The sequence below is a fragment of the Bidens hawaiensis genome, unplaced genomic scaffold (genome assembly GCF_021521415.1).
Source record: "Bidens hawaiensis isolate Kalapana, Puna unplaced genomic scaffold, B.hawaiensis_p1.1 tig00018576_1, whole genome shotgun sequence".
Lineage (NCBI taxonomy): Eukaryota > Viridiplantae > Streptophyta > Magnoliopsida > Asterales > Asteraceae > Bidens > Bidens hawaiensis.
In genome coordinates, this window is record NW_027492814.1 from 123,106 (window position 1) to 147,020 (window position 23,915).

The 23,915-nt window shown below is 31.6% G+C and overlaps 1 pseudogene; it reads right to left on the minus strand.

Moving 5' to 3' along the window:
- Positions 1–3,318: 3,318 nt before the first annotated feature.
- On the minus strand, positions 3,319–20,910 carry LOC143556460 (bZIP transcription factor TGA10-like; annotated as a pseudogene).
- Positions 20,911–23,915: the final 3,005 nt, after the last annotated feature.

Consider the following 23,915-nt stretch of genomic DNA (forward strand, 5'->3'; position numbering starts at 1 on the left):
GTCTAATTAACAGAAAAACATTTACTAAAATCGATCAAATGATGGTTTATGCTAAATAAATTGACAAAATTTAAGATTTAGGATTTCAATCAATGTTACAATCGAAGCAAATATTTGCAAATGAGATGAAATAACATAATCAAATACATACCTTGTTGATTTAAACAATGAACAATGATGATGTTTGAATTGAAAGAAATGGAACGACACATGATTAATAGATGTAAATTAGAATTTAAGGTTGAATAAAAGAGTTTTTCTTCAATGAACGATGATGATGTTTGAAGCTGGAAAAATATATGTCTAAAGAGGTAATTGAAGGAGATTAAGGTTTTTGTTGAAAAAGAGTCTTTCTTCTTGAGAAATTTGTTATAACCCAATAGTTTAGGGTTATAATTGTAATAAGTTAGTATACATATTCAAGAGTCGTGAATGATGAATGTATCGATAATTTGAGAGTTAACTCCTTATTCTCTATTCTTCTTCTTTCTCTTTATCGATCATACACTTAGATTACCAAATTGATACGTAACAAGTCATGTAGTGAAAAACGGATCCGGCGTGGTTTCTTATAACCCATTTTACCAGTTGGGGTAAAAATGCCAAGTGGACAAGTTAGCTCTTTTAATGCCATGTGACAAAATGACCCATCATGGTTGAAAGTTAAAATAGAATGTTTAAAATCCTATTCTTTTTTTATATAGGTAGATGTGTGTGAAGGGAAAGGTTAAAATACAATGGAGACAAAAATGAGAGGTGTAATAAGGATTTGTGTCCATATAAAAAACCCTAAAAAAATTAATTAAAAAATCATAACTCAAAATATAAATAAAAAACAAAAAAATAAAAAAAAAACAAAAATGTTTCCCTCGTCATTCCCGTTAAAAAAACACCGAAAATACACAATGACGAAAATGAACAAAAGACACAACGATCATTTTCCCTCAACATTGGTTTTTTTTTCTTTTTTTTTAACGAGTAAGATGGCAGAAACTTTTTTGTGTTTTTACTTTTTTGTTTTTCATTAAATTTTGAGTTATAATATTTTATTTATTTATTTTTAATCTTTTTGAGGGGTTTTCTTGTATGTCTATAAATCATTCACATCATTTCATTTTTGTCTCTCTTTATAGAAAAACTTGACCCTGTGTATGGAATATCTTACTTTATTTAAAATCATAAATTTGGGATTACAACAAAACTTACAAGAAATCAAAAGATTGTGCTCTCGTAATTGATTTTCTGATAAGATATAGAATACATTTCACTGTTAAGCCATATGGTATAATCTAACGTCCAACATAAGTTAAGATGACATGACACTTTAAATATGCATTAAACTACCCTCCACTAGTGTTAAGTTTGTTAAAAAGGCAAATTGATTATACTTTTCACGGGTTAAAAGGAACAATATATATTAATTATTAATTGATTTGTTATTAATTATGGATTAAACCATTTCCTTTTGATCAGATTGAGTGAAAGAGAGAAAAATGAGTGATGTGGTGCTCATGTGAAGTTAAAAGGGGTTAGAGTGTACCCCATAGCTTGTAAAACCAGCCATTTATGAGAATCTGATTAGGAATCTTTGCTCTAATGTTGTATATTTTGTTGTGGATGGAATTCCTCAAATTGCTTCTATTATAGATGGTAAGCCCATTAGTAGAGTAAAGTGAAAATCGTCCTTGAGGTTTGTTCAATTATGCGATTTTCGTTCAAAAAGTTTTTTTTTGCAACATGACCATCGTGATTTCTCACTTATTGCCAATTACGTCCAAATCGTAAACTCCGTTTAACTTCATCGTTAAGTCAAGGTTAAAGCTGACTTTTCACTAAGATAGGAGGGGCATTTTGGTCTTTTTATCATTTCATCTTCTTCATATTCTAACACCACCACCTGACATCTTAGCCACCTGCCCACAACCACTGCAACACACCACAACTCCTCCAATCAGAAAACCGCCGCCACCACTTCTTCCAACGGTGCCGAGGCCTCCGCCGGCCACAACACCCGCTCCCGCCACCATTCCGGCCTCTATCTCCACCATTGCAACCTAGCCGTCACCTACCCCCCCCCCCTCTTCTCCTATGCTGCAGCACCTTACCCATCGTAGTTCAACAACCGGAAGAACCTTATTTTTGAAGGCGTATCTCCGTTCAAACACATCTCTTCGCTTTTCTGGTGAGTGCACCACATCATCATCTTTGACACGCACAAAAACACCGTCGCCGAAAAACAACTCAAGCCAATTAAATATATAGTACAGATCTGGCTGATTGCAGATCTTAATCGCCAGACCAAAAAAAAAACTTGGGAATTTTGCAGGTTTGATTTGGAAATGGAGGTTGGACTTTGGAGCAAGGGCCACTTGTTTCATCTTTTTTTTTTATTATTATTTGTTTTGTAATGTTTAATTAATATAATTGTTAAGTAAATATACAGGTAAAAAGACTAAGAAAATACCCTTAATTTAACGTAAAAATTTACAGAGTTAACGATATGGATCTAATTGGAAAAAGGTGGGAAGCCTTATGGTTCAGTTGTATAAAAAAACCTTTTGGATTAAAATTACGTAAGTGACCAAACCTCAAAGACGATTTGAACAATTTACTTCCATTATATAAGATATGATAAAAAAAACCTTCGGTTTTAATGATGTAGGTGCAGTTGTTTCTTATTTAGATTTTTAAATATTTTTTGGTTTTAATGATGTAGGTGCAGTTGTTTCTTATTTAAATTTTTAAACATTTTTTGGAATGGGATATGAAGAACGAATACTTTTAATATGCTATAATAAATTTCTCTTATTTTGTGTTGTCAAAATGTTTTTGAAAACTATTTAGGCCTTTTCGCATTGTTTTGCACGATAGGTGATCGTTTACAATACCCCTCTGGTCAATCCATGTCCAATTGAAAGTAGGAGCCAAGCTACCGGTGACGTTTTGTAATTCTACTTATTTCTCAAATAGAACTGTCTTTTAAAAATTTCTAGAGCATACAGCACCGATAGTTTTCTCGAGAGTCAAACCGCCCATTCACTTATCGATCCAGAATCTGGAGCCATTTCCTTTGCTATTTTCCTTACGAAGAGAGAAAAGACATTGATAAATCAAATAAAACTAGCAAAAAAGAACCTAAATTGGCAACCAAAAAGGATCTTCCGCATTTACTTCCATATTATCAAATCTGGTTATGGGACCTTTGTTTATTTGCACAACTCTTAACACCAAGGATGCAACAAGAACCAAATCATCTTAAAATTACTTAAGAAACAAAAAAGAACAAAACTAGAAGCACTTATGAATTCTTCTTTTGTGCTAATTTTGTCGAGGGCGGGTAGCCCACAGAGAGCTAAGAGCGCGAAAACGATGGAAGTGCTCAGCAACTGCTATCAAACCCCTGGCTGCTTCATGGGTTGTCAAGAGATGAATGACATGATGAATGGTTTGGCGTCGCAGATTGTCGGCCTGCAAGTAAGTGCTTTTGTTAGTAATTTATAATCATATACAGAGACACGGTTAGAAATGCCGAGCCGAATACAATATCTAGATTCTCAATTAGCTATACACACATGCATATATAATTAGGAGATGTTAGCAGTTAAATGTAACTAGTATTTAGACACCCTCGTAGCGAAGGGCATAAAACATGAAAAAAAGAGTCCAATTTGAGCTTGCTATAGTCAACGTTCGGCGATTCTCTAACAGATCAACGAAGTAACAAATCGATATAATGACACTCAAAAACACCATAATAATACAAATTGTGTGTCAAATTTGCAGATTTCCTAAATAGATGGTCCATTTGGTGGAAAGATTTGCAATATGAGATTTAAGGAAACCAAAAGGCATCAGAGCAGTGGTTAAACTAAACCTTAGAAATTTAATAAAAGAGAAAATTATTGTTTGAGTCCCTGTGGGTTGCAGGGCGGAGTCATATTGAGTCTCCGAAAAAAAATTAAACTGGTTGAATCCCTGTGATACCAAACTGACCCAAATGAGTCATTCAGTTATCTTTTTGTTAAAAACACTGTTAAAATGAGGGTAATGTAGTCTTTTCAATCTATTACATAAAAATAATACATATTTAAAATGCAAAAAGTAATTCCATACATACATCTAAGAACAGAGGAAGATGACATGCCCGTTTAAACTGAATTCCGGTGACCCTTGGCTTTCCGGCAACACATCTAGCAAAGGCATAACTGGTCATGAAAGTTTAAATCGGAAATCCTCGTTCCTTCAACCGTGCTCACTTTAAAACCAGAACAAAACCACCCTTGGTGGTGGTTGTCGGTTCAGATCTGGACCGGAAATCCAACAGCCGAAATTTCCCCTCACTGACGTCAGAGATTCAATCGTTCCATTCTACTCACCACATTTACACAAATCCCTCAGTAACGGCGACCTGTGACAGCGAACGGAGTATGGTGGTGACATAAGTAACGGCGGCGGTTAGGGTTCGACCTTGCTCGCCGGTTCAGAAGACGGTTTTCAGAAGGAAGAAATATATAAAATATTATTTGGGCTTTTTAATAAACCAAAAAGGGATTACTGTTCTTCTTCTCCATTTACTCACCGGACAAGGACAACAAAGTGGAGCTGCCACCGACCGGCCTAAAAAAGTTGAATGTCGTCGGATGAATAATAAGGAGATATCGTCGGCTCGACGGTGACACCGTTGTCAGAAGACTAGATCCGACGGGGACATCAAAACCCTTTTTCTGGCGCTTCTGCACCTTTTGCTTACTTCTCCATCAGCTCGACGGTAAGTTGTACACATGGCCGATTCCTATTTGTCTTGTATACATGCGCCTGGAAGTAATTATGTTCGTCTCCTCCGACGATATATGATGTGGACGTTTTGGGGATTATTCACTTTGATGCACAAAATCTTGAACTAGTTGATTTAAATGGACATTGTAGAGATTATTCCATAAAAAACACAGGTTGGGTGTTCGGGGAGGTGGCTTGTGGGTAGTGGTGGAGGTACCGGTAATTTGATGGAAGGATGAGTTGGTAGTGTAGGATCCAAATTTATTATTTTAATTATTTTTGTAATTTAAATATATATTACTTTGTGTTATAGGTGAAAAGACTACATTACCCCTCATTTTAACAGTGTTTTTAACAAAAAAAATAACTGAAGGACTCATTTGGGTCAGTTTTGGTACCACAGGGATTTAATCAATTAAATTTTTTTTCGGGGACTCAATATGACTCCACCCTGTAACAGAGACTCAAACAGTAATTTTCTCTTAATAAAATCTACCATTTGGAGTTGCAAACTTCGATAGAGAATTAGTATTTACCTTCCTTCTTTCTACAAATTTCACAAATTAATCATGCAAAATTTAATCAAGTTCACTTTAACTAAATTCTATACCAATAATTTGCAACTAATTCTAAGCAACAAATTAGGGTAAAACTCTTAATCAATAACATAAATCTACTTTACAACCGCTCCAGCAGATCCTCTTGTTCATGTGCTTCAACCAGAAACCCCAATCGCTTGTCACTACCGTCACACACCTTAACGCCATATGCAAAACTGCAGTGACGATCTTAGGGTGTGCTCGATTTGCATGAATGGAATGGAATTTGGATGGAATTGGAATTAATTTCCATTCCTTAAGGTGTTCGTTTCGTTGGAATTGAAATATTAATTCCATTTTTGATGTGTTCGATTGTTAAAGAATTCTATTGGAATTTCAAATTCCTTTAAATAAAGGAATTCCAAATCCTTTCAAAATGTGGTGGAATTCAAATAAAATGAGCACGTGGATGTTAAACAAACACGGCCTTAATTTCCCAAACCTAAACTTAATTTGAGATGTTAAACAACAAGGACAGGTGAGGGTTGATTGCGATAGATGATGAAGAGTTACCAGTCGTAAAGGGAGAAAGTAACAAAACTAGCTAGATAGGAAAACACGTGGATGATTGTAGATTACTAAATACAAAGGTGTTAATATATATATATAATAAACGTTGAAATTTTATGGTGACATTGCCACAGTGATTAGTGAGTGGTTGGATTGTCAAATGAGCTCGAAGATTAACATAAATATTGGTGTACCTTTGTCTTCCCATACGTACGCCCATATATTTACAACCATATATTGGTAAAAGATCCAATAATAATTGTTTATTATATATTACATACGAGACTACCAATACCCATGGTAATAAAATTGTAAATTATTATTGGATCTTTTACCAATATATATGGTTGTAAATATATGGGCGTACGTATATGAAGACAAAGGTAATAAAACTGTAAATTCACCCACGGTATTGGAATTCCTTTATTTAAATTGTAAATTCTTTCAGTAAACAATATAATTACTGAAAGCATTTACAATTTTATTACCGTGTCACCAAAGAATTGTATATTGCATACGAGACTACCAATACCGTGTCACCAAAGAATTGTATATTTACAATTTTACCAATATATATTGTTTACTGAAAGAATTTACAATTTCAGTAAACATACGGTAATAAAATTGTAAATTCTTTCAATTCATTTTCATTCTAATTAACCGTTTAACCACGACCTTTCAACCAGCGTCACCAAAGTCAGTTTAATTGAATTGAAAATTGATTTCAAGATAAAAGTCTAAATACGTTCTAGATTTGTTCATATAATGAAATCAAAGATCAAATCAACGATCGATTGATGATTATTTGATGATTACGAGATGATATGAGGTGATACTAGTGCTAAATTTCATATTACAGAAAGCTTAATTTCATATCTGAGTTTGTGAACGTTTAATGTTTTTGTTTTGTGTGTTTAAAGTTTTTATTCCGAGTGTTCAAAATTTTGTTCTAAAGGTTTAAATGTACAGTGTGTATTTTGTTCTGAGTGTTTAAAGTTTTGTTCTTAGTGTCTAAATTTTTGTCCTAAGTGTGAAATAATTCGTTTTAGTCAGAAATTTGTTTTAAGTGTTTTAGATTTTTGTTCTGAGTGTTTAAAGTGTGTAATTCATTTTGGTCAAAAATTTGTTTTGACTGATTTAGATTTTTGTTTTCAGCGTTTAAATGTACAGTGTGTTATTCATTTTGGTTAGAAATTCGTTTTCACACTTTATTTTCAAAACATGTACATATTCTCTCTGTTTGAAATCATGAATCTCATCCAGAGAATGTGTAAATGGAATTAATTTGACTTTTGCACTTAATTAATTGGCTTAAAGGTGTTATATATTGAATTTATAGAGAACCGTGAATCTCAAATCAATTAATTTGATTTTGAAATTATAGATTTAGGTTTAATTATAAATCTGTCATCACATGAAATTGAAATCCATTCTCAGAAGTGCCACATGCGTAATGTACGATAAGTAATTATTGCACAATAACCCACCCATATATATATGTGTGTGTGTATGTATGTGTATATATATATACACAGAGATCCTACTTAGATATGGTGGGCTGTGGCGCCATCGAATTCCCCATGACTTTGGACAAACGATCCTATATACTTGAAATACGTAACTTGTGGAACCACTTTGCCTTCAATGATGATATGGGCGTCCTTAACATCGTTTACCCCATCAAAGTCACAGTGGATCGAGGTCTTTTCTTAGAGCAACTAATCCTTAGACCTTTCCTCTCTTAAGTTGCTCGCCACTCCTCTAGCCTCATGCTCAGATCTTGTTTACTCCCAACAACTAACACAATATCGTCTGCGAAACTCGTGCAACACAGGAATGTCTCTTTAGTCGATTTTGACAACTCGTCTAAGACTACTATAAGAAGAAACTGGTTCCACGTTGACCCTGATAAAAGCCTACCTCCAAGAGAAAAAGGTCAGTATCCCCCACGAACGTCGGTTGCACTCATAGCATGCATATCCATAATTATCTCTATATATTTTTCGGATACCCCTCTACACTTAAGGCAATCCCAGAACACTTGGCATAGCACAATGTAGCATGCCTTTTCTTGTTCAGTGAACATCATATGCAAGTCATGCTTCTTCTCCTTATACTTTAATCTTCTTAGGATGTGTATTGCCTCCGTAATGGACCGCCCCGACATAAAACCAAATTGGTTCACCATAACCTGAGTTTCCCGTCTAAATCTAACCTCAATAAATCTTTCATGTAGCTTCATAGTATGGCTTGGTGATTTGATTCCTCTGTAGTTTCCATAGCATTGGGCGTCTCCTTTGTCCTTATAGAAAGGGACCACGACACTGCTTCACTGATCTGGCAACTTACCAGATTTGAAGATAATATTGAACAAAGTAGTCAAACTTCCTCTCCTAGACACTTTCATACCTCGATGGGTATGTTTTCTGGGCCATCTACCGTAGCCCTTCCCATCCTCCTAAGTATAGTCTGCAACACATCCTGTGAGATATGTCGAAACTAGCAATTATTCCGTCATCGTCGTTATATGGTTTTGCTGTCATTTTCTTCTTTGTAAACTCTCCCATTGATGAAAAAGTTGTGGAATTGGGTTTACCATCATAATTTGATATCGTGGTGCTTTCATAGATTACAATTTTTTTATATGCTTTTAAAGTATTGCGTTTTTTTTTTTATAATTTGATTAGCACCTAGTTTCAAAAAATATTGTAAAAAACTTACCACACGCTTGATTAGATTTTATAATTTTGATTAGCTCTTAGATTCAAAAAATGTATACTCTTTTAAAGCATCGCATTTTTTATTAAACATATGTATGTATGTATGTATGTATGTATGTATTCAAATTAAGAAATTTGAAAAGTATTTTGGACAACTAGAAAAACCCCTTCAAAAAATATTTAAAAAAATATAAAAAAAATTATGAAACAAAAATAAACAAAAAAAAATAAAAAAAATTTAAAAAACCAAAACGTTTATATATCATCCCAGTTTAAAAAAATAGTTTAGCTATTGGATTTAGTCTGTATATATATGTATATTATCATTTAATATCTAGTTGCATAATGTACACATATGCACATTATCATTTATTTTAATTTTGCATATATGTACATTATTATTTTCCTCTCCATTTACATAATTTTGTTAATACATAAGTATTCAAAATTGAAAAACAAGTATTATACATATACATACATATTAAACAAAGTAACAAATTATGTGATTTGATAGAAAAAATGATAATGTATGTATGTATACAAATTAATAAATTATGTAAATTGAGAAGAAAATGATAATGTATGTATGCGTATAAAAATAACATATATATACATACATGTACATATGTGATGAACATATATGTAGATACGTGTTTAAAATTGAAAAATAAGTATTATATATGTATAAATTAACAAAAGTAACAAATTATTGTGGTCGGGTACGAAAAATGATAATGTATGTAGGTATATAATTTAACAAATTATGTAAATAGAGAGGAACATGATAATGTACATATATGTATAATTGAGAGAAATGATAATGTACATATGTGTACATTATGTAACCGAGAAAGGTTTATTTTTTTATTGAAACCGGGATGCTAGATGATCTACATTAGGATTTTTTTTACTTTTTTAATCTTTGCGTTCTTTTTTGTTTTATAATTTTCTTTATTTTAAGGGGTTTTTTGAGTGGTCTAAAATGCTTCTCAAAATTCTTAATTTCTAAATGGTTCTCACGCAATTCCAATCCTATATATATATAGGGGATGGATCTTGCAAGAAATGATATTACAACGAAAAGTGCGAGAAGTGAATCTCATCCACTGATTTTGTTTGGTCAATGATCATTACTCAAAATGGCACTCTTGTAATTTATTTCACCATTTTAATGAATTTTAATACCAAAAAGGGTATGCTAGTAATTTTTATGTACCATCATTAAAAACAAATGTGTAACTCATAATTACTTAACTAGTCAATTAAATCTTTCCATTAAAACCACAACTAAATCTTTGTTTTAAAAATCATTTAATATTTTTGGTGTATTATCATTTTGAAAGCTTATTTACAAATACTTCATCTAATCTTATGGTTGATGAATATCTTATTATTTGCAGGTGTACAGTGAAGAAACTGAAAAAAACCTCTTGTATCCATATGAAGTGTAGGTGCGTATGCACACACATACATACATAGGTATGTATGTACCTACGTCCCTACGTGTGTACGCCCCTACGTACGCACATACACACATACATTTGTAGGTGCGTACCTACCTACGTCCCTATATGCGGATATACCTACATGCCTAAGCGCGTACGTCCCTACGTGCGTAGGTATCTATGTGCCTACGTATGTACATGCCTATGTAATTATGTAAATACATACATGCATAAAGTGTATGGCGTACGTATGAGTTTCATATAATTGGAATATACACGATAATTTCGATAATTTTGTAATAGTTATTAAAAATTCATGTAAGATATATGTGTCATCTAACAAACAAAATAAAGTAAATACATGTTAATATTCAAATAAAATTGAAGTTACAATATTCTGTTTTGTAACTTACTAATAGTAATTAATAGTTACCACAAAAAAAAATTGTTCACTTGACTAACCTGTCATTATAATTAATAATTAAATAAATAAGAAGAAAAATTATGAGTGGTTCTAATCACTTCTCGTCCTAAAAATACTTCTAAAAAGAACCAAATCCTATATATATATGATAAATATCATTATAGAACTCTTACCTTAAGAATTCTTAATAACTAAAGTTTTTTATAAAAAATTTTGTATGTTAAAATATTATCTGAGTGTAGTTTTATCACTTTTTAAATTTATATTTACGATTACAATTATGAAAATTAGTTTTTACATATATCTATTTTTCTTTTACACATATATAAATTTGTTATTATATAAATTTTACGCATATATAAACTTGTGATTTATATATGTAATTAAATTTTTTAATATGATAAAACTAGTCTCAAATAATGTTAATATATAAATAAAAATTTAAAATGTTTGATTATTATATCATTTCATAATACTAAATTGTTATGAAAACAGAAAAAATAAAATATTTTATTTTATTAAGTGTATGTTGTGTTTTTACATACATATGTGTATACTATTTTACATTAAACAATATTATTTTAAATAGTTTAGATACACAACCGATTGAATATACAAGCAAACAATCAAATTAATTTGTTCAAACACACACCCAATAATAAGAATGCTCATACGTATGTCTAGGTAGGCATTGTGTCTAATTAAACTTTTAAACATGATTTTTGGATTATTTTGGTATGGTACTGTATAGAAAAGCATCATAAGTATAGCAAGCCAAGACAAGACAACATCTAGAACTGCACACCGCCGTACTACGGCCAATACGTATGAGAAGCTAGACACAAGCTCTAGAAAAACATATTCTAGCGTGAGAAATTATAACTAATATGCAAAATATAAAATTGTTCATTTGTAACAAAAAAACTACAAGTTACTTTTACAATATGCATCCATCGAATTTCTATAAACCTCGGTTATTAACATTTTTTTAAAAAAGTGAAAATATATTATATAAAAAGCATTTTTATTGGAATAAGAGCATTCTCATCCAACCCCTTATTTTATATGAGGGGTGTTTTTGTAATTTAGAGAGTGTTTCAGGGTGTTGTGAGGGAAAAATTTTTATATTTTAGAAAAAATAATGATTTTTCTGTATATTTGAAAAATTACTGTTCATCCCCTATAATTTTTTAATATATTTTGAGAGTGGTTGTGAGTGAAGGAAAGAGAAAAGATAATGATAAAATGTATAAAAAAATATTATTTAATTGAAATTGAGAGAAAAAATGTAGTGAGTTTTAGTGTAATTTTTGATTTAAAGATAGGAAATACGATGAGAATGCTCTAACATTTGAAATGAAAGATACAGAACTAGCCCATATGATTAATGATTCTATATTTTAATCAAGTCAATGTAGGAGATGTGGATAGGACCAATTCAAACTTTGCATGTGCCAACTCTAAAATTATAGTTTCACTTTCAGTTTATGTTAATATTCAAGGCAGATATTAATATTATGATTAGACTGGTAGAGGAGCAGGTTAATATCTGTTGGAGTAGGCTCCCTAACCAAAGACGACTAACAGCATATTCCCATCATATGGACCCGCTATGAAATTATATGCACACATCTAACATATATTTTCTTTTCATTTTGAGATTTGTAATTATAACTAGCGCATAGCTTGTTGTTCGTTTGCCTTCTATTTTGGTCTGATATAGACCGCATATGATTATAAAGTTGTGTTTTGTGAAAAAGAAAGGGTACCTGTATGACGAAATTTTCAAAGGCAGCAAGCTTAGTCATGCCATTAGCCATCTGACCCATGTAGTTAGTCACGTCTGCAGGGGAGCTTAGAGCATCGGACGCGATGGTGTCGAATAGAGATCGGTTTAGTGCATCGAAACCTTTTGAGAGGGCTTCTTCAGCCCCTTCTGTTGCTTGCTGCACTTAATGGCTCAATTTGACTAGCAAATATCTGCAAAATAAGTTCAAAAATAGGAACAATGTAAAGTGTAATTACCAATATAAGGGTGTGAGCATGTAACTTAGGAAAAGTAGAGAACATTTTTATGGCCACGGTCAGTACATAATTGTCTTTTGTTTTATTTAATATATGCAAAAAATATATATAACATGAGGAACAAGGTATTATGGAAGTTAATTCAGTAACGAATGATAGAGGAAGTTGAAAGTTGAATAAGTTAAAGTGTCAAGTTTGATTTTTTGCTTTATTATTTTCGGTATTGTTTTTTGTTTGTAATATGATCTACTATTTACTAAGTTTATTTTAGTAGTTTATTTACCTTAGATGCTAAGTTAGGGTTAAGTTAAAAAATGTTTATTTATATAGGCTGATGTTTCATGAAAGTGTGTGAGTTTGTTATTAATAAAAAGTATCAAACAGAAGTTTGTTCAATCTCCTATGTCTGTTTATTATGAGGCAATCGAATTAACGGGGGAATGAATATATGAATGGATTGAATCATTATCATTCTATAGTTTTGTTTGGTTACCATGCGATAATAAAATGAATCATTACTTTGAGTTGGTAGCGGTGATGGGAGGTGGTTGGCAATGACAGTACGTTGGTGGTGGTGAGTCGTGGCGATTGTAGTGGGGGACAATGGGTGGTGATGGTGGTTAGCGGTGGTAGGTATGTGGTGGGTGGTGGTGGTAGGCGACGAGCGATGTGGCAGTAGTAGGTGGGGCCACGGTGCTGGTGGATGGAGGCGGTTGTAGTGGGTGGCGGCGGTTGTGGTGGGTGGCGGTTAATGTGTCCCCGTTAACTAACTTTAATCGAAACCAAGTTGAATTTTGTATGTTTATATTTCTTTCGAATTTTATGCCTCCATTTTCATCTTTTATAACTATATTTCCATATTTTATACCGTAACTGGACGAATGTCAAATAGATAAAAGGAACAAAAAAGTATTTAGAAAAAGTGTTGCACAATTAACAAAAGCTAATAGAAACCGACGGTTATAGTTACGGTTAAGCACTATCTTCATAATCGAACCAAATAGGCTGTGCACATCTTTAATATTAGTTATAGTTAATTGTTCGTATATTGATGATGGTATGTTTTCTAATGAAATAAAAAAGATTTTTCTTTTCAAGAATCTTTTCAAGAAATGTCTGGGGTTAGGCTAAACATACCATCCTTCCTCACGTAAAGTTTTATTTCCTATAACATTTTTAATTTAACTCATTAGTCCATTTAAAATTTTTCATTTTTATTTCACTCCGTAAACTGTATGTTCAACTGTTTAACTTTCTAAAGAGTCAACACTCATTAGTAGGACCAACAACTGTTTGACTTTGTAAAGCAATGTGTGTATATGCAATTCTGCAGAAGCATAACTGTCTTTTCACAAGTATGTCCGAGTGTGTAATTGTGTTAGTGTTGCTGTGTGTGTGTATGTATGTATGACTGTGTGTCTGTGTATATGTGTATATGCAATTGTCAAACTATGTATATGTCTGAGTTCATGTCAATTTGTTTAATCTTGTACAAATAAATAGTTTGACTTAGGATAGTCAATAATTTGGTTAATCTGGTTAAGCATTGGACCATTTAGATAGTTAAGATTAGGACTGTTTATGTTAAGTTGAGTTTATTAAGCAGCTTACAATGAAAGTCAACATGTCACAGAATTTCAAATAAAGAAATTCAAAATTCTGTTGGTTTTAATTTTAGAGGGAAAATGTTTAACACGACGAGGGTTCAAATTGCGTATATTAACAGACTGCATAGTTGCAAAATGAAAGGATATTATTGTTTTGTCACAAGAAAACTAATTTTGGGTTCACAGCGAGTTCCAATTATAAAAAGAGTGTTGACCACGACGGTGATATCTGTAAAAAAACCACCATGTTGATTCTTGTAAAACGGTGTTGACCATAGGGGTGTTTCTGCACTTACTCTTTGCTTTATTGCTGATTAATAAATTCCTTAAAAATATTTTTTTTGATAAAGTTTAGTTTATTTTATTTCAACAAAAAAGGGGGAAAATATATATGTTAAAAAAGAGTTAGTATTCTTATGTAAACTTATTTAAATCATAATATGTCGTAGTAATCATTTCAAATTTTCATTTCTAATCATAAATATCAAATTATATACTTCTTTGTATTCAAAAATGTGATAACACTAACGTCCAATTATCCTCACATATAAAGGCACTCAAGGCATAAGCTCTTTGAGAAAAATTTTAAAAAACTAAAATGATTTGTTTCAATTTTTTAAGCATATCTCACTAGTATAAAAGGGACATACACGACAAATGGTGTTTTAAAATTAAAAAGACTAATAAAGATTAATTTGTAACCTATAAACTAAATTAAAGAGTGTTAGATTTAACTAGATCAAACAACAAGAACACCGATAATTTTGTGGTAACTCACTGCGACTCTTTTAATATTACTAAGAACGAAAAACCACACCATATACAATATATCTACACTTCTATGTATATTAGCCTAAGCTCGTTTCCTATTCCAACTCTAATTTCTAAAAATACTCAAACACATAATAAACATTATACTTTATCTCTAAGGTTAATTATAATTATTTTCTAACAATAAATTATTCATCTAATTTATACTCTAATTTTTATATTCTTTTATCTTTATTCAATCGATTCATCCATTAGATACTTCTTAGTTGTTCATTTTAACCTATGCTAAATCAAGATTATATACTTCAAAAAACTCCAAAGCACATAAACGACAAGTAGTGTTGTTATTAGAGAGGTTCCCTGCAAAACTCACTTAATTACTTTTGACTATTCGTGTGGCATTTTGACGATTATGCATGTACCTCACTTACGTCTCATATTAGAATCTTGTATTTTGGGGTTGTTTGTGTATATTTATATATGTATGTATGTGTGTATGATATATATATATATATAGGTGAGATTTCAAATGAGAACCCCTTTGAGTTGTAAGAACTCGAAAGAACTCAGTGTAACGATTTTTTTTTCGAAATTTTTTTTACACATGCGTAATATGTGTAGGTTACATACACGTAAAAAAATTACATAATTTTTTACGTACCGAGTCGATTTTTTACACATGTGTAACGGACGTAAAAGTTAGTGTAACCACTTACATCTTTATTCCCTCTCCTACCTTGACTTTTTTGCCAGATTTATTCTCAACCATATATTTCAATCCAATTAATTAAATGTGTGACCTATAATTGAGTTCTTAAGTTCTTAAAACTCACCATGGTTCTCAAAATATCCCTCCCATATATATATATATATATATATATATATATATATATATATATATATATATATATATATAGGGGAAGTCATGTGCATTTTAGTCTTAACATGAGAATGTAGGAAATAGTAGCAATTTATAAAAAAAATGAGAACATAAGACACAATATCAACTACAATACCAATCTACATAAACAATTATTTGTAATAACAAAGAAAAAAACCTAAAAATTACAACAAAAGAATCAAAATCAAGAACAAAATAATAACATCAAATACCAACATATACTTATATCAGCAAAAGAAAAAATCTAATAATAACAACAAAATATAAATAAGCAAATACTTATAACGTCTCATAATCGAAAATTAGCAAATACGAATAAAAAATAACATAAAACACTTATAAAAATAAACCTAATAATAACAGCAAATTGGTTCTCACTGCTTTCATGTTAAGAATAAAATGTATTTGATCCTGTTTATATATATATATCTTGAATGACGTATGTGTAAGCATGAAGAAAAGTTTAAACCTTGATGAGCTCAGATGGACGAAACCCTCCAATCCACATGAAGCATCGCTTAACTGGTGTCTTCCAAGTACCGTTGATGATGTGCAAAACATCAGATTTAGCAGCAATGCTTTTAAGATACAACAATTCATCGATACGAGTTATACAATTGTGGACATATATGCTGAGCTCATTTGCTGGCAAGCGTTCTTGAACTGCTGCTTGAAGCTCAGACATTTCCCTATGGTAGTCCTCTAACCACCTTGCATATTCCATATCAAAAGCTGTTGCATCTATAAGTTATATATTTATAAGAATAAGAAGCATTCAACAGTAGGTAAACGACTTATCGTTTACCTACTGTTGAAACCTTCTTCAAAAGATCATATATGAGAACCAATTAATCTAGCATTTTAGTGAATCTTGTTGTCGTACCAGAGCCTATGTTACTCGTGCCTAGAGACACCCCTTGATCAGCTCCAAGAACATCTCCACCGCCACCACCACCACCACCACCTAGAATAACCCCCTAAAGAGAAAAAAAGGAAAAGAGTAAAATATCAACACAAAAATTTTGTACGTAACATCCACATCTCATACCGACTGTTTGTTTTCTCATAAAGAGCTTACAATTTTTTTTTTTGTTTTCTGTGGGAGAAACTTCCACAATATCAACTATCATGAAGTTTCTACCAGACAAGAAGGTATAAAAAATGAAGTAAAAAAAATCAGCCAATACAGCTACGACTTGTTGCTGTTTCCCTATCTATACCGACGACACTTTGTTGTCGCTAAATCTTCGTCGAATCAGATAACTTTTCTTCTAGTTTTCTTCTATTATCCACTTTCGTTCACTCGATGCATCCCATACACGTTGGAAATATTTGAGAATTGACTTTTTTTTTATGTCCAAGTCAAAATAGAATGTGGTATTTGCCTAAATTGTCTCAATAATTTTTAAAAATTTACCAACAAGATTTAAATTTATTTAGCATAAACCTTTCATTTTCTAATAAATAAGGAACTAATCACCTGAGCATTAGATGTTTGCAAGTCTTGTTCCAGCTGGGTAAGCTTAATTTTGCTTAATTCTAGCTGCTGAATATAAGCCTACAATGCACACAAAATCATGAAAACTAATCATCCCCAGGCACAAAAACTTACAAATTATTCTCTTCTTCTTACCTTTTTTCTCAGCCTACTTTTCTTTGCTGCTTCTCTATTCTGAACAAGCCTCCTCAATGCCTGCTTAATAAGGTCAAACAATATGTAGACAATTCATTTCTTTATTTTCCTTGTAAAGCTACTTTCGTTTTTCTGGGCATTGCGAGTATTAATAATAAAAATAGGAACCTTAGGATCAGGTGTTTTGGGAAGACCCTGATCAGAATCGGTCAATGGCCTTTTCTTGTTTCCCTCAATCTGCACCAACTATTCAAAGAAAAAAAAAATCTTGATTAAGAACTGAATCAATTAAGTATATGATTATGCAAAAATGATAATAAGATTGAGTAAAAACTAAAACCAGGTTCTATATATCCTAATTATATTATATACAACTATACAAGTAGTTAATTAATTAATTGCATTATTAATTAATTATGTAGTTTTAAATAATTAATAACAAAAAAATAAATAAACAATTATAAGTACTTTTATAGCATTAGAAGATTGAGGGGCAGGTAGAGGAGCATCATTTTGGGTTTCGGATGGTCTTCTTGAACCACTGCTTGATGAGGAAGCTAATCCAGTAGTGATCTAGCAAACACACAAATACAAATTAAATTTTAAACTTTAATACATCAAAAATTAATTAGTGCAAGAAAAAGGAAAAATATAAACTAATATTGGCTTAAATGATTATTACCTTTAATTAACACTTTGAATTTAGAAAATCATACCTTATTAGTAACGGATGAAGGGCCTAAGACATACATCGGCTGCGAAGGGAATATGTTAAGAGTTGGAGGTCTCATCCCTGAAGACACCAAACCTTCTGCAAACCATCAGTTTTTTGAATGAATAACAAATACATAAATAAATATGGTTTTGAAATAAATTAATTAATTAACCTTGGTAAAAGAAGAATTAATCATCTATTCTAGCTTTGATGGTGAATTAGAGTTCATGTTATAAAGGAAAGAAGTAAACATTCTAGGATGGTGGAGTGGCAAAGACCTAATTCCCTTTTGCTGGTCTTTGGTTAAACTGTGTGCTTGATTCTGTTGTTTAGCAGGGTATTGACGGTAACCGTGAATTTCTCGTTAACAAGTTCTCGTGATATAAAGAAAATTTTTGGGTAAACAAGCATTAATTGTTTCTTACCTGTTTTCGGCCAAAATTAAATTCGACCGACAATAAAACTTAAAAAGTGTGATAATTTTTTTTTCTTTTTATCATTTAGCATTTAAAAATACGTTCAAAATTTTCATTTATTAAAAACTAGTGTTTAAATCGAAATAGAAGGCAAATAGGCAACATACTGCGCCGCTTGCCTCTTTTTGATAGCAAAACTAAGTCGTTTAAAAGTAACATTCATACATCTTGGGGTCATAGCATTACTATTCATGACCCGTAACTATTTAATCAAAGCAAATACTATCAGATTCATCTACATCAGAAAATATAAGTTCTTGGAAAAAAAAGAACCAAGAGAATGAATCCATGCTTAATTAACTGCTTGATTGTGGTCCAAATCTTGAAAATAGAAACCTTCTTAACAGAAAGACAAAAACAATGTTTGAAAAAAGGATTTTATCCATTAATTAAGTAAAGAGTAGGTTTTTTTTTCTTTCTTTCTGAAGGTGATGAAGATCCTTTTGTTCTTCAAAGAGAGGATTTGGTCAAAGCAAGTACTATCAAATCATATTCCCTGCTGAAGAACATACTTTTTATTTTATGAACAAAAAATAACCCTTTTAGAGAAAGAAGCAGATGAAGTTTCTTGTTTATAACTATAAACCTCACCTCTTTGATGAGTTTCAATTGCAGCAATTTGTCCTTCACAATAGAGAAAATTTGCTTGATCCACATTAACCAAGCCATAAGGCCCTCCATCGTTTCGCCTGAATGATAAAAATAACATAAAAATTTACAAACACACAAAGTTTTGATCTTGATATAGGGTTTTAAAGAGTTACATGATATGATTATTGTTGATCACGGCGAACGGGTTCTGATTGGTGTGACGGTGGTGTTCTTCACCTCTCTCAAACCCATATGTGTGTAATCAGTAATAATAATCAGATGTGTACATGTAGAGATAAGTCTCTAGAGAGAAGGGGGTACTTAAAAGAAATTATGAGCATGAATTGAATGCTAAATATGAAAAAGAAAACTTTTAAGCTATTTTTAACATTTCCCATTTATGTCTAACTGTCTCTCCTGATCTGCTTTTAGGACCTGAGTTGCTATTTGAAGTAATTAGAAAACATTCTCTCATGGAAGACCTGGAGATAGAGAGGAGGGAGAATTGTAGGGAGTCCACTTTATGGCTTGCTTTAAAATTACTGAAATGCCCATACATGATAATAGAATTTGCTTATTCAACTAGTTTTTCAATGGTACAATTAGTTAAAAAAAACCTTTCTACAATTGCAAATGGCATGAAAGTGGTTGCTAAGGTTTGAAATCTTTATGTTTTTAGATTGAAACTTGACTTAATAGTTGGTTTTCTTCTTGATGGTGCTCATGATGAATCAAGCCTGTGGTGTGAAAATCAGCACGGTTGACATCCCATATAAGAAAGGCTTACTCAGATATTCAGGTAGTTCCAAACATTATTAAGGAATTTCTGAGCATGGTGGTATCAGTTTTGACTTTGGTTTGTAATATTTGAAATTGGGGTGTGAGAAAGGATTTTAGCTCAGCATGCTTTGTGGAAGGGGTAGTTATACCCTCTGGTATGCTAAAGCTTTGAGTGGCTGGTGGCTATTTAGTGACTAGCTAGTGGATGCAAGATTGAAATTCACCCCGGATGGAAGCCAACAACTGGGGATCTTGGAGTTGTTGGACTTGAGTTTGAGTCATGTTGGTGATGAGCTTCTTGAGCTGCAAGACCTCAGACCTTAATGATTTTTGCATCAACGAACTTAATAGTCTCATATGCAGACCTGCTTTCAATAGTTTTACCTACATCAGCGGTTTTATCTGAAACAAGATCAGGATTTATATCTTGAACTTGTTCAGATGCCCTTTTGGCTTGGTACTAGGGACTTCCAATTGGTGTTAATATAAGAATATCATAGTTGTTGCTAGGATAGGCATCTTAGTGCCTAAACTATCAAAAGTGTTTCAATTAGTTGTACAACTTCCTATCATTTATGTGTATTTGTATACAAAAGTTAATCATAATCATGTAAAGGTTAACATATATAAATGCTTGTTTTATAGTAATATCTTTTGTAATTAATTAATTATATTTGGTCAAAACTCGATTGAAACCCAACAAGTTTTGAGTCGTACTTGTTTTATAGTAATATATAATTTTTTTAATTAATTAGCTATATTTTGACAAAATCGGATAGAAATCCGACGGGTTTTAAGTCAAGTATACCCAACGTGTATACCTGAAACCTACGAGTATGCCTGATACCCAATGGGTAACTACCTGTTGGGTTTGAGACTAACTTTAATAACTGGCATGGGTTTGGGAATACCTAAATCCGTCCCAAACTCGACCCATTGTCATCCCTATTGTCATGTTACTACTAGGAGGTAACTACATGGTTAAATGTGTTGCAAACTTTCAAAATGTTCTCTCTCTTTAATTCAAAAAATAATAATAATAAATTTATAACACAATTTCGAACAAAATCATAACTCAAAATATAAATAGAAAATGAATAATTTTAAAAAACTAAAATGTTTCCTTCGTCATTCCCGTTCAAAAAAAGTCGAAAAGACACAATGAAGAAAATGAACAAAAGACGAAATTATAACAAAAAAAGACACAATAGATCGCAAAATATAATACAATTCCGAACAAAAGATAACACAATATCAAGAAAAAAGACACAATATCAAGGAAAAAAAGACACAATCAATGACGAAAATAAACACAAAACACAATGATAAACACAAAGACACAATGATCTTTTTCCCTCAACATTGTTTTTTTTAGAACGAGGAAGACCGTGGAAACATTTTTGTTTTTTTATTAAATTTTGAGTTATGATTTTTTTATTAATTTTTTAAAAAAAAAATTAAAAGATTTTTTGTGTGGCTATAAATCATTCTCATCCTTATCATTTCTGTTTCTATTTATATAGTAACTTGATCCTCAAAACACCATATTGAAATGGTTTTGCATATTATTTAAATAGGTTAGGTACCTATGTCCTACACGGGTTGAATAACTTAAAAGAATGATAAACAAAGTTGAATATTACATTAAATAAGTACAAAGTTAAATTGCAACTATAATTCACAAACTTAAAAATAAATCACAAATCTCTTAATATTTTTTTCGATGCAACATTAGATGATACAGTAAAAAATGGTAAAAACTAAAGTAGAATCGTATTATGAGAATATAACCGGTACAATCGGAACAAAACGAACCTCTTATCAGTGGAAGAAAGCTTTCGATTAGTCGAAGAATGTGCAGTAAAAGAGAATCGATATGGTTTTGATTAACAATATATGAACAGGGAAAAATAAATCGAATCAAGTTTAGTTAAAAATCCACATGTTTTTAAAGTTTTAAGGGCAACAATGATTTATATATCTGTAAATGTTTTTATATATATAAAAACGATATAATTCATATTAGAGAGGTTAAATCATGAGTTAAAAAAATATGTATGTTTAATGTATAATTAATAGGAAAGAGAGGCGGGAAGAATACACCAGAGAATGACACGTACCAAGAGAAAACTTTTATTTATTATATAGTATAGATATAGTCATATAGATATAGATTTACCTGTTTTTGGTTGCGTTTATTTTCAAGGTTAACAAGTAAAACTACAAACAGAGAAGGGCAAATAAAATGAGATTTTGATAACATTGGAATTTATATAAACTCTCAAGACAAAAGGGTTTTTCAAGATGAAATGCTTAAAATTACAAAAGAGGAGTATTTGATTTAAAAACCCTTTAAGGTTTCATAAGAATTGATTTTTGAAATCCAAAAATAATAATAAAATTTATTTTTATAAAAACTAAAAGGCTAATAATATAAAGGATTTATTAAAAGATTAAAACCGTTAATCAATACCAACGTATTAATATCTACAATTTTAATATGTCACCGAATAAATCTTATTATTAGACGAATAAATAAAACATGGATTTTTTATATGCAAAGACTCATAGGACATGATATTTCGTTACGTAAAACGTTTTGTAAATATTACCTACATGGAAACGGTGAAAGCACTTTTTCAAAATAAATATAAGCATCCTAGTTAAAACATTTTACACTTTATCGCTGATTTTCCCTTGGAGAATTGTCCCGGACCATTCATTTGAATTTTTCTTATTATGAGGAAAGGGGATGTATCACAATCTTGTGGGAAGTACACTTTGCCAATCACAAGGATTGAGATATGTATCACATGTCTTTAAGCTTGGATGACTTATAACTCGACTTTGTGAGAAGTGCATAGGCCAATGACAAAGGGTGGGTTAGCATAGTCGATATTAAGCATGCCAATATCAACAACTCATTTGTTAATGAATCCCAAGAGATTTATTGCAAGTAAGCAATTGGTTTCATACCTGCCAATCAACTTAAATCTTGTAAGAAGCGTGAAGGCCAATTACAAGAACTTAAGGGAGGTTTGTGGATCTTAGCCTTTCAGAGTTAAGATTTTATAAGCATAATAAGGGTACTTAATTACTAAAGGACTTAATATCAAAGAACTAAAATCAAATCTCTTTTTTAAGATGACAAGTAACGCAATTGTTCACGCAAACAACTCATATTCCCTCTGACCTCGGGAGAACTCAACGGCACAAACTTCATGGATTGGTATTGCCATGGCCGGCTAAGGCAAACCAGCCGGCCGGCCGAGGCACATAAATTTTGGGGGCCAAATTTTTTTTATATATACTATGTGTATATATTTAAAAAAAATTATAAAATAGGTTTGAATCTTAATTATATTAAATATTTTGGACCGAAACCTTTTTTATTCATAATCCATCTAATCTATTTAGCCCAAGCTAAATTTAAAAATTAAATAAATAATGGCAAATTGAAAACTGATAATCCCACATTTTGTGTATTAGCTGATAATAATCTCACACTTAAAGCACTACCAATGGTCCAACATTTCAACTATTTTTGTCTTAATGGATACCATTAAAAAGCACTTAACCGTCGTTAAGTTTTTTTTCGAGTTTCAAACCGATGTTTTAGAACTTTTAATTTGAAGAAGAATACGAGTCGACAGATGTAAAACTTATCTCGAAACAGTGATCCAAATGACGAAACAGTGTTTTAATTCGGGTGTTTGAATTTCCCATTAACAAAAATCAAAGCATATGAATCACCATTTCAAGATAAGTTTTACATCAGTCGGCTCGTATCCTTCTTCCGATCAAAAGCCCTAAAACATTGGTTTGAAACTTAGAAAAAAAAATTAACGATGTTAAGTGTTTTTTAACAACGATCCATTGAGACAAAAATAGATGAAAAGTTGGACCGTTGGTAGTTATTTTTTAAGGTAAGATTATCGACTA